This window comes from Parambassis ranga, chromosome 21 (genome assembly GCF_900634625.1).
Source record: "Parambassis ranga chromosome 21, fParRan2.1, whole genome shotgun sequence".
In the NCBI taxonomy this organism is placed as follows: domain Eukaryota; kingdom Metazoa; phylum Chordata; class Actinopteri; family Ambassidae; genus Parambassis; species Parambassis ranga.
The window spans coordinates 3,375,916-3,387,713 of NC_041041.1; the positions used below are offsets into that span (position 1 = coordinate 3,375,916).

Sequence of the window (11,798 nt, forward strand, 5' to 3'; positions counted from 1 at the left end):
ACTTCTACTGTCCATAGGGGGCGCTTGTGAGACAGTCCAAAAACTATCAGAGACCTGTATCTTGATTTAATACTGAGCAGCAGCTGCAGCAGAGCTCCTGTCTCCATCAGTCCTAATCTGATCTGACCAATCAGCATCCAATATGGAAGTGAGTCGTAGTTACACTTAGCTGTATAAGGACATTCTGTGTCCACATCAGATTAAATGATAAATAATTATTTTAACCATTTAGCTCCTTTCACTCCTCCTCAAAAGCACCCTGTGGATGATCTGCAGCCATTTGTCACAAATCACATATCTTTAGAAAAAGATTTCAGACAAACAAATCAGAAAAAACTGAACTTTATATTGTAGGCTTTACATGCTGTCAACACTCCTCAAGCAAAATCCTGTCTAGCCAAATTTGGTAATGCTGATTTTAGCTGCTAGCTGTGCAAAACTACAGTACACACCTATATGTAGCTGTGATGGCCGAGTGGTTAAGGCGTTGGACTTGAAATCCAATGGGGTCTCCCCGCGCAGGTTCAAACCCTGCTCACAGCGAAGAGTTCGCAAACTTTTCAGCCATTTTGGGCAGCAGTGGCTCAGTGGTAGAGCAGGGTTGTCCAATAACCGGAAGGTTGGTGGTTCAATCCCAACTCCTCCCTAGTCACTGTTGTGTGTCCTTGGCCAAGGCACTTTACCCGCATAGCCTCCAGTGTACTCACTGGTGTATGGTGCTCTTTGCTGGGCTGCCTTAAACAATTTCCCCATTGTGGGACTAATGAAGGTTTCTCAATTAATATGAATTCAGATTACATCATACAGTAATGTGTACCTTGAATGGTATAAAATGCAGTGATGTTCACCTCACACACACACAGAGGTCAGATGAGGTTTTTTTTCTGAGGGCCACTTCGGAGGAGGAGGAGGAGGAGGAGGAAGTCAGATGGCTGTCAGTGAATGTTCAGAGGCGTGAGAGTGGTAATCTCTATTATTAGATCTCAGATTATACTAACAGAGCTACAACCCCCAACTACCCACTCTCTACACACACCCATTCACGCTTATCTGTGGATTATAATCCCAATCCCACAATCCCCTTCTGGCTCAACCAATCATGTCTCATCAAATCCTGCAGAGCCTGCTGGGTAACCTACATGCAGTGTATTGTGTGTGTGTGTGGTAATCCCTGACAGTCTGTAATGGAGGAACATCTGGTTTATCTCTGTGATGTTTCCTGTTCAGACAGGAAACAGAATTAGTTTTTTATATTAATTCCACATGTTTGCTCAGTTGTTATAAAGCAGGAGTGTTGAAGCTTTGTGATGCTCTGCTGCTGCATTTCCTGTGTCGGTCTCCAAATGTGCAGCAGCATCTGCATATACTGATTAAAAGAAGCATCAGCAGGCGGAGACAAGTTCCAGTTCTTTGTCTTCTTCTGCTGTGCAGCGGCCGGTGGAGGCACACTGAGGTGGCTCATTAGTGACAGCCACCCCCTCTCCCTTTGGGTCTCGGGTGACTTTGTTAGCATTTAGCGCTGGAGGTTCAGTCCTGGATTTCGGTGCAATAGTCGTGAGTTTCACCTTGAGCAGTAGGTGTCAGGTCCTGGTGGAGCGGAGCAGCTATTTAAAGACAGAACTGAAGTCACAGTGTCCTGGATTGAAGGTTGGACCGACAGAACAACCTGCCCGCTGTGTGTGTGTGTGCGCATGTGTGTGTCTAATCCCTGCTGCGGTATGTAAACCATACAATATGATGTCAGTTGTACACATGAGAGGATTAAAATCCATGCAAACACGCTCTGTGTTGCTTTCTGAGCTTCAAGATTCTGACTGTTTCACTCCACTATGAACAGTCTGCCATCACTAATCAATAATAATCAAAAATCAATTTCACAGAGGTAACTGCTGTCGAGTGTAACCTGTAATATATTTCTAGGTTGTCCTCTATTGTTTTTTTTTTGAAGGTCACTGTCAGTTTCCTATGACCTTTTCAAAATAAAAGCCCCAATTAAAAAAAAACATTAAGGCTGAGATTAAATAACAACAATTTGCACTGGATTAGAGTCAGTTTATTACACTCTATGTATTAATTAACATATTAACTAGCATATAAATGTATACCTTTCTGCTTTCATTGTGCAATCAGTTATGATTAGTGTGTTACTTCAACATAAATGATATGTGCAGTGTAACAGATGTGCAAATGCCAGTTTTGAGGTGTATTAGTCTAGATACCAGACATAAGGGCAGAGGTCCGTGTACAGTCAGTGAGTTATTGCCCAGTGTAGCGGCCTAAAGTGCTGAAGAGTGATTATTTCAGCAGACAGAACAGTGTGTTTGTATGATTTTAAAGAGTCGCGTAGCTTCACAGCCTGCAGGAAGAAGAAGCTTTTTTTTTCAGCCTGGTGGTGGACTTTGCGTCGCATGCTGCGGTAGCATATCCACAGGGTGAGAGCAGGGTGAGTTTCTGATTATTTTGGGGGCTCTGCTCACACAACATGTCAACCAGAGCTGTTGTGTGGATGGGAGAAAGAGGTCTGCGTGACTTACTGCTCTAAACTCACAGCTCTGTGGAGACACTGCTGGTCTGAGGCAGCGCAGCTGGTCTGGATGCTTCTGATGGTCAGGTTTACTCTCCTCCTCTGGTGCAGGAAGTGGAGATGCTGTTGTGCTGAGGGAGGTTGGTGCGGTCCACATCAGGCCATCAGGGCTGACTCCACCTGGTGGGGCATGTGTGGTGTGGTTTTCCTCCTGACATCTATAGTGAGCTCCTCAGCATCCATTATATATATATTATAGGCCAAGCTGTGTAAAAGGTGTGACTGGATGGTGCTGGTTTAATATTCTTTTTCATAATATTTGTATGTACTAGAAGGAGCCGTTATGTCCTGTTATGTATGATTCTACATGGAAAATACAAACTGGTCTTGACAGCATGGACAGATTTTCAGTTGAAAGCAGGTTTTCAGTAAACCTGCTGAGACAGAAGAGAGAACAGATTTTTATTTTCTTAGTGATGGACAGAAATCTGGATGGAAAAATGAGCATGCGGACAGAGAACAGAGAGACCACAGGCCGCCTTTCATCTCTCTGCGTGTGTGTGTGTGCATTACTCATGTTGTGGTGACGTGTGCCTGTCCACTCAGTCACACTGTGGACACCTGCCTCCCTTAAAATAACATAAATGATTCAATTGTGGGGTGAAGACTTTGTTTAAGGTTTGGTCTCCAGGAAATGAGAATGTGTCGGTGTAATGTGAAGTGATGGAAACAGGAGTGTTTGTATTTGTGTAGACCGACCACAGTGACATCACCGCAACGCCTCGTTTCCCTGACAACCTGGAAACAGACACACAGAGGCTGCAGACCTCCCACCTGTCCAAGCTTTCCATCCAGCTAACGCGGCTCACGTTGTTTTTGTCTGTGGGGATGTGAACTTCATGGTTCAGTGTTAGCCAACACAACTTTATATGAACACACAGTGAATGAATCAAGCAGTAACTCCTTACCTGGAGGAGTGATAGGAGGAGGTGTCATTATTTGAATGGAGATCACTTTAAGTGGCCTCAGAGCATCTTCAGGTTTCTGCCTCCTGCAGGTCTTCATGTTCAGCCTGACTCTCATCAGACTGGCTTACATACACTTGCAGTGAGGTGCTGGTTATATAGAAATATAGACATGATGTTTGGCTTTGTTCCTAATGCAACAGAAAGTGTTATTTGTAGGTTTCATGTGGCTCATTTCATCTTACTATTCCAAGGTCTGGTGGTTTGACCCACGTCAGGCCTCAGCAGTGAGTCATTGAAACCTGAGTTGGGTCTGAGAGTGGTTGAACAAGCTGTTGTTAGTGTATGAAGAGATGATTAGTCTGGATAAGAGTGTTATTTTGCAAGGAACACACGATTAATCACCACGGTTACTGGGAATAAATGTCGGTTTCGATATATATTTTCGGTTAATTGCCCAGCCCTAAGATGTGTCAAAAACTGCAGTTCCTCTCATGGCCTCTGGGGGGCTGACTCCTCATAGACTCCTGTGTTAAAGGGTCCAACTTATCGCAGGAATAAACACATTTACAGCCTGGTGAAACGACACGATCCACCTCTCTTACTGTGTTTGGATTGACCAGAAGCTTCGACCCAGAAACACATTGTCACAGTGTTGGTTTGTGGCTGTGAAATAGATGTAACCTTTTTTTTTGCCCGGAATCAGCCTGCCAGGTAGTTCCTCCTCCCTCTCTACAACCTCAATAAATCCAGTGTATATCTTGTGGTTTCATGTCAAAGCTGCTCCAGTTTCTGCTCTATAGAAAAAAGCGTCGCTGTGAGTAGACCTTGTTGAGACTCTCGGAGGTCATCTGCAGCCTGCGAGGAAACTCTGCCGGGGAAGAGGAAAAAAAAAAAACAAAGCTGGACGTTTAGATGTTCCTGGAAAAAAAAAAACGAGGTTGAGTTTTATTTGATTTGGACGACCTAAAGTTAGGGATGTAAACATTTTTGTCCTCGCAGGACCATTTTCCCAGAGTTAATAATGGATGTGTGTTGCCTCAGAAACTAAACAGTGTGATGCAATGGTTTGTCAACTAATGTGTGTTGAGAGGCTACTGTATATGCAAATAAGATGCAGCCCAATGTTGAATTAGCTGGTGGATACAAACATGACGTGCCTTTCATCAAAAGAGAAAAATAGCTAAATTTATGTAGAAAAATACAGCAGAAAATTATTTATTATTGGGAAAATGCAACAAAAAAATGTCTGTTTTTATTTGTTTTAACCAGTTTCTTCTGATGTGAGCTTCACATCTCAGCTTCCTGCAGGGACAAACATCAAACTAGTTCTTTTCAACATCTCTGCTGCTGCTGCTGCTGCTGGCCACCGCTCTGTTGACTCTGTTTGTGTGTGTGTGTGACCACTGTTGTTACCAGTTACAGGCCTCAGGGTTAGAGACAGCCACTCTCAGACCTCTCTCTCTGTCTTTTCACATCTCCATTAGTTTCTTTGTCCCATCAGCCCCTTAGGTTACTCTGTAAGTGTGTGTGTGTGTGTGTGTGTGTGTATGTGTGTGTGCAGTCTCTTTCAGGGAGCAGTGACATACATTAGTGCCCTCTATCTCTTTATCTTTTAACACCAGCAGCATGAATGCTTTCGACCAATCAGGCGTGCCCCTCATTTGTCCACTCGCTGACATATAAAAAGCCAGCATGTGTGCAGGAGAAGATTAGAAATCTGTGGGATGTGTGATTTCTCATGTGGTCACGTGCTTTCAGGACGTCTGTGGATTGAAAAAACTCCTCAGACCAGAATAATGGTTCCTAAAAGATTTCACACTCCAGTGAACGATGACACAGACTCCTGGCAGCTCCTGAAAGAATGGACGAACGTTGTGGAGATAAAAGGTTTTCATCCAGGAGGTATTACTGTTATATCACTCAGCCTGTCAGAATTTATTTATTTAAAAAACACTGATAATGATGCTGTTTAACCCTTTCTAGGGGGTTAATGTATGCATCCATCTTTAAGTTTGACAGTGGATGTCAGCTGTATCTTACACAAATGTATGTATTCTGGGTGACCATTAGATGAGTATCAGGTGAGCTTAGCATAGCATAGGCGGTTCTGACCAATCAACATCATGCAAGGAAGAACGTGCAGCTATAGACATGTGTTGATGTGATGATGCTGACTCTTTGCTTGGTGTTTTTATCATTTACATGTACTTTTATGCCTAGATTTTCCTGTAAAAAAACATGGATGAACCTTATGTAATGTCACCCGTATACCATGTATCCACCTAAACGCCTGCTTTATCCAAATACAGACAAAGCGGTGCAGCATGAATGGAGCTAAGGGTAGCGGACAGCTAAAAATGCTAAACCAGTTATTTTCCCAGGCTGTAAACATGTTTATTTCTGATGTGATGTTAACACAGAGGTCCCTGGGGGGGTTGATTCACTTTTGGAGCACTACAGTTTTTAACACTTGAGCATGATCTTCAGTTTTCAGCCCTGAAATTTTTGTCTTTACTGAACAAACTCACATGCTAACTGCTATTTTCTAGTGCCTCCTGTCTTCTGCATTTCCTTGCAGGGCAGTCTGTGATTGAGGATTCATTCAATCATCTGTCAAGGAGTCCCTGTCATTTTTTAAACTGTTTCTTTGTGCAGCCTTGGCACTAAAGTGTCCCCAGTGGACACTGGCTGTATTGCAACCGAAAACTCGTCATGAAGTTGTTGATAGAACAGCAGATTTTTCTGGCTTAAACAGCAAGAGAGAAGTGTCATTCCCCTCAGAGTGCTGAGACCGTCATATAGTGTTTACAGAGGTACCTGCAACAACTGAAGCTTCCTCAGCTGTTGTCACATTTTTTAAACTGTTGTGTGGTCCCTCATCTTCCTCTACAAAGTCAAGATATCCGTTGCTTCACACATAAATTTTTGACATAATAATATTGCATAGTGTTTTCATGCACTTCAAACAGCAGATAGTGACTCTTAACACTCATAAATTCACAATCAATAAAGGGAGGTTTGTGTTAAAATGTCTTAGAGTCTAGAACTTAGAGATATTCACATGACTTTATCCCAGTGTAAAGTCCTTGTGCTATAGTGGGAGCGTGGGGCGGGGCCTGCGAGGAAAACACTAACCCATCCATCTTTAAGTCTGCTATCCCTGACACACCGACACCTCTGGATTTAGTTGTCGAGGCACAGTGTGAGATTTACACTCTTGACTCCATTTCAGCATGACATGAAAGACATGGAGATGAGCCTGACACTCCGTCTGCCGTTTCTTTGAAGTCTGAACGTTTTCTTCTGCTTTGTCAGGAAATACGTTGTTGCTTGACTTGCACTATGAGTGTGTGTGTGTGTGTGTGTGTGTGTGGGATTATAACCTACAGCTGGCCTCACCGATTACTGACTGCCTGGTCAGCCTGGATTAGATTCTTACACACACACACAAAAACACATTACGACAGAAAAAGTTAATGCACACACTTCATTTCGATCTTGAACGCTCACTTACTCTTTCTTTGTCTGCCTCTGTGTGTGTGTGTGTGTGTGTGTGTGTGTGTGTGTGTGCATGTATTTACCTGTGTGTGTGTGTGTGTGTGTGTGTGTGTGTGTGTGTGTGTGTAATTCCCAGCTCAATAGAGCAGATATATTTAATCCTTTCCTCGCTGAAGCTGATGTCAGCATCAGCTGGCTCTGTGGTGTGTGTGTATGTGTGTGTATGCATTTTGTAGCTAATTCATCACAGTGGCAGATTAACCAGCTGTCTGCAGAACATAAAGTCGACCACTAACAACCAGCTGGAAGAGAAAAAGGAATTGTTTCCTGGCTAACTGGTGCATACTGTACTGTAATCTGTGTGTATAGCGGGCTAAAAAGGCCTTTTTCTACTGCAGGAACTCGAGGAAGAACTCCCTAATGAGCACGTTTCTGTGTTTATTGCCATGTTTTGTCATCAGAATTGACCCTGAAATACAGCAGCAGTTCCTGTGGTGGAAACACACACAAAGGTGTGAGTTCCTGCAGTGGAAAAAGGCTTAAAGTGAAGCCCGATGTTCTGGTTTCCATTCATGTTGTATGGCCACAAATCAGATGTGTTTCCAATTTAGGACCACATCCTGAAGTCAAGCCTGATTTAAAATTAGATCTGATTTATGTGTCCATACACACCTGGAAAAAGGTTCAAGGTTCCTGTTGGTTTCTGAAGTCTCCGTGTTAGCAGCGTCACAGGGTGGGCAGACAGTCGGAGAAACAGGATACCTGTCACTCAATGTGACCACGCCCATAATTATGCATAATTTGAAGTCCTGGGGATGGACTTGCTTTTGGAGCCAGCCCCTTGGTCGCAGTGTGAACTCTGGTTTTAACACCTCTACAGAGGCTTCACGTCCTCGGAGGTTCGGTTCGGCTTGGTCTGAATGTTGCCTTATTTCATCTTTCCTCAGCAGTTTGCAGGAACCATGGATGTGTCTTTTTCTTGGAAATACTGTTGGTTAGAGGCTAAAAAGGAGTATCTACATTTAAGCAGCTTAGCTTAGATATTCCTATTATTACAGATTTTAATGGGATTTAGGCTGAAGTCTGTGAAGTTCGGTTTCTCCTTTCTGACTTTCTGTGAAGCTTTCTGAAGTGTTTTTTTAGGACAATTTATCAGTGCAGCCAGAAAGCAAAATGCTGCACCATGATGCAGTGAACTAGCATCAGATGCTGCAACATTACATAAGAAAAAAAGTCATTAGGTAACTACTTCTGGACGTGAAATCCTTAATGATCTGATCCAAAGCCGTGCGGTCATCATGTGCATCGTGGCAATAAACCAAACAGAATAAAAGGAAACTGTGTCCTGTCAGAGGTCATGTGATTTGGCAGCGGTGCAGAACAACAGATGGACACAGTCATGGACTGACCTACACACACACACACACATACACACATATGTCATCCTTCCTCTCTGCTCTCTCTGCTCTTACTCATTACTTCATCAGTCTCCCTGTGAGCGTTTGATGCCTCACACTCTGCATCCGGTGTCATTCCGGCCTCGGTCCTGTCTGTCCCTCACTCTGCGTCTACTTTTAGATCATGTGGACGATCAGTGTCACCTTCACAACACTGCTGCATGCGGTGCTGCCGTGTGGGATCACAGTGGAGCGTCATTTTTTTAATGTTTGTCAGTATTTTTTAGCTGAAATGTATCTGTGGTTATATAGTGAAGTGTTGTAGCCGGCACACAAACATGCTTTGGTCATCACGTCACCCAGATTGTACCGCTGTCTCCTGTGCATGTGTAGTATAGCAGACAAAGATGGACGTTATTTGATTTTTTGAGCTCACTGTTGCTGGCTCCCACTCTTGGCAGAGCCTGAGTCCACCTAATTCTCAGTTAATCCAACTATCAGCGTGGCTGTGAGTAGAACTGAGCTACACAGTCATGTAAATCTCCTTAATGTGCAAAACACTTGGTCAAAACAGCTTAAATCAATAGTGAGATAACCAGTTTTTGCTGCTGTAAAATTGTTTTTTTATCATGGATATGTTGAGCCACCCTCAAGTGGTCATTGGTGGAACTGCAATTTTTTATGTACAGGTGTCAAAATGTTGCCAAAAATTGTACGGTGGCCAAGAAGGACCACAAATGCAAAACCCACAACACGAATACAAAAATAATAATAATAATACATTGAACTTATATAGTGCTTTTCTAGGACACTCAAAGACGCTTTACAGATGCATTATTCATGGACACCACATTCACACAGAGTAAACTACTGCCACAGCTCCCCAGGGGGAGACGTGCCAAGGTGCGCCTACGGCCTCTCCGACCACCGCCGATTCATTCATACACATTCATACACCAGTGAGTGAGTGCACTGGAGGCAATTTGGGTAAAGTGTCTTGCCCAAGGACACACAACAATGACTAGGGCAGAGCTGGGATCGAACTGCCAACCTTCCAATTATTGGACAACTCTGCTCTACCACTGAGCCACTGCTGCTTTTTCACAGGGCTTTTTTATTTGTGTTGATGGGTTGTGCATTTGCATGGCCCTTATCAGCCACCATACTTTTAATAATTTAGTCATACTTCACATTTATGTGTGTCTTAACCTTTAATGTTTATCTCCTCTTCCTCAGTGATGAAGACCCCTCTGAGCCCCTCCCAGCTCCTGGAGAGTGGGCAGATCTTTGCCTTTGGAGGAATGTGCCATGAGCTGATGGACTCGCCCACACCTACGACCGTCAGCCTCTCCGTCCAGCAGACTCCATCCCCAGGTGACGGACGCACTCCTGGGTCAGTGGTGTGTCATGTCGTCGTGCGGTCAGACTCATCCCTTGCTGTTTTGTTGCAGGTCAGGGCGGGGCTTACTCGCTGTGCGAGGTGTGTAACCTGCAGCTGACCTCAGCGGCTCAGGCCCAGCTGCACTACAACGGCAGGTCTCACCTCCGGAGAGTGAGACAGCTCCAGGCAGGAGAGGCGGGGCAGCAGTCAGCAGGTACATTACAACTGTCTGGGATTGTGCTGGTAATCACATTAATGCCTGCCCGAAGAGGTACAACAATCAGCTTAGGAGGCAATAATACAACGTTACCACAACAGCAGCAGCAGCAGAGCTTTAATATTGTCAGCTCCTTTTACATTCTAACTGGTTTTGTTGACTTTGATTCCAGCCGGGACTCAGTCCAGGTCTCTTCCTCAGACCACAAGTCTCAGCTCCCAGCCTGCAGGACTGACTCCCACTCCAGGCCTCAGCCCAGGCCTCAGTGCTCCTTCCAGCATGGCTGCAGGTAGGACTGGTGCTTCTACTGATGCGTACAATAAAAGACTGCTGCTCACAGGCAGGTTAATTCTTTACCTGCACCAGAGGAAATAAGCACTTTATGCTGCACTCCAGTCAGCGTCACTGAAAAACATGCAGTTGTCACGGTAACCAGGGGCACATTAAGAGCTAAACAGGAGATTAATTCGTAAAGTCGGACTGTCTGTCTGCTGAGTGAGAGTGAGTTTGGCTCATCCATCATTAACAGATGCTGCCCCCTGGAAGAGGTCGCTGTGTGTGTGTGTGTGTGTGTGTCGTATCTCAGATTGAGCTCTAAAAGGATACACTGACCCTGCATTAAATCAGATCACTGCTGCAGCTTTATAGCCTCTGAATGGGTAATGCTTGCTCCGTCATGTCAGCTCACGACTCTGTGATCCTTGCTGTTAGCTCCACGCTCATGTTTGCATGAGAAAACGGGGTTCTGAAAATGGGGCTCAGGTCACGACAAACTGTAAGATCGGTGGTTCGATCCTCGGCCATGGCTGCATTTTTATATATCCTGAACTTGCATCCAAGTGTTGCACCATTGTGTTGTGAATGAATGGAAAGCTGTGTACCTGAGTGCCTTTGTGTAGTGTAGTTTTTTATTATTTGTAATGGGAAATAAATCAATATTTCCTTGAGGAAATGCTTCTTCTGGTTTTTTGGTGGCATGTTTGGTGCCCTCTTCTGGTGAAGTGCTTCACATTGTCGGTTCCCTTTCCTTTTGGTTCTTTGATCGGATGCGACTGGAACAGTTTTGGAGCATCTTCAGTGCTTCAGACCCAGTTCTTTAAAAGCCAAGCTGCCGGTCAAGAGAGTGAGAACGTGCTGTGAGTCGTAGAGGACTTAAAGTGGAGCAGACAGCAGCAGGTCATTAAACTGGGACGCCGCACTGCTCCGAAACTGCGCTGACACTTCTCAGATACATCGCTGTTATTTGGGTTTTAGTCCCTTAATGTATTAGTCTCCACACAAATATGCTGTCATGGCGTTTTTTTTTGTGTGTGTGAATCTTCTTAAAACACTGTGTTCCAGTTTGTGGATAAAAAAAAACACAATGCAGAACTTCCTGTGGAGATGTGCTGTTTTAGTGCTGAGAGAGCTTTTTACAGGAGGACAACTTCTTTACATGATCAGTGCAACACACACACACACACACCTAATTACAGCAGGTGAGATGATGATGTTAGGAGAGACGGCAGAAACAGAAGGATAATCTGACACACACCTGTGTGAGTGTGTGTGAGTGAGCAGCAGCTGTAATTACATACGGTGTGTCCATATCAGTGTGCAGGCTACAACAACACTGATCCTGGACGGACACACACACACACTCAGAATGAATGACCGTGTCTGTCTGTCTCTCTGTCTGCCTGTCTGTCTCTCTGCCTGCCTATCTGTCTGTCTGTGTCTGCCTGTCTCTCTGACTGTCTGTCTGTCTGTCTCTCTGAATGTCTGCCTGTCTCTCTGCCTGTCTCTCTGTCTGTCTGCCTGTCTCTCTGTTTGT

The 11,798-nt window shown here is 44.4% G+C and overlaps 1 non-coding gene across 1 annotated transcript; it reads left to right on the plus strand.

Moving 5' to 3' along the window:
- Positions 1 to 461: 461 nt before the first annotated feature.
- On the plus strand, positions 462 to 543 carry trnas-uga (transfer RNA serine (anticodon UGA)). Its single transcript has one exon. It is a non-coding gene; the product is annotated as a tRNA-Ser (tRNA).
- Positions 544 to 11,798: the final 11,255 nt, after the last annotated feature.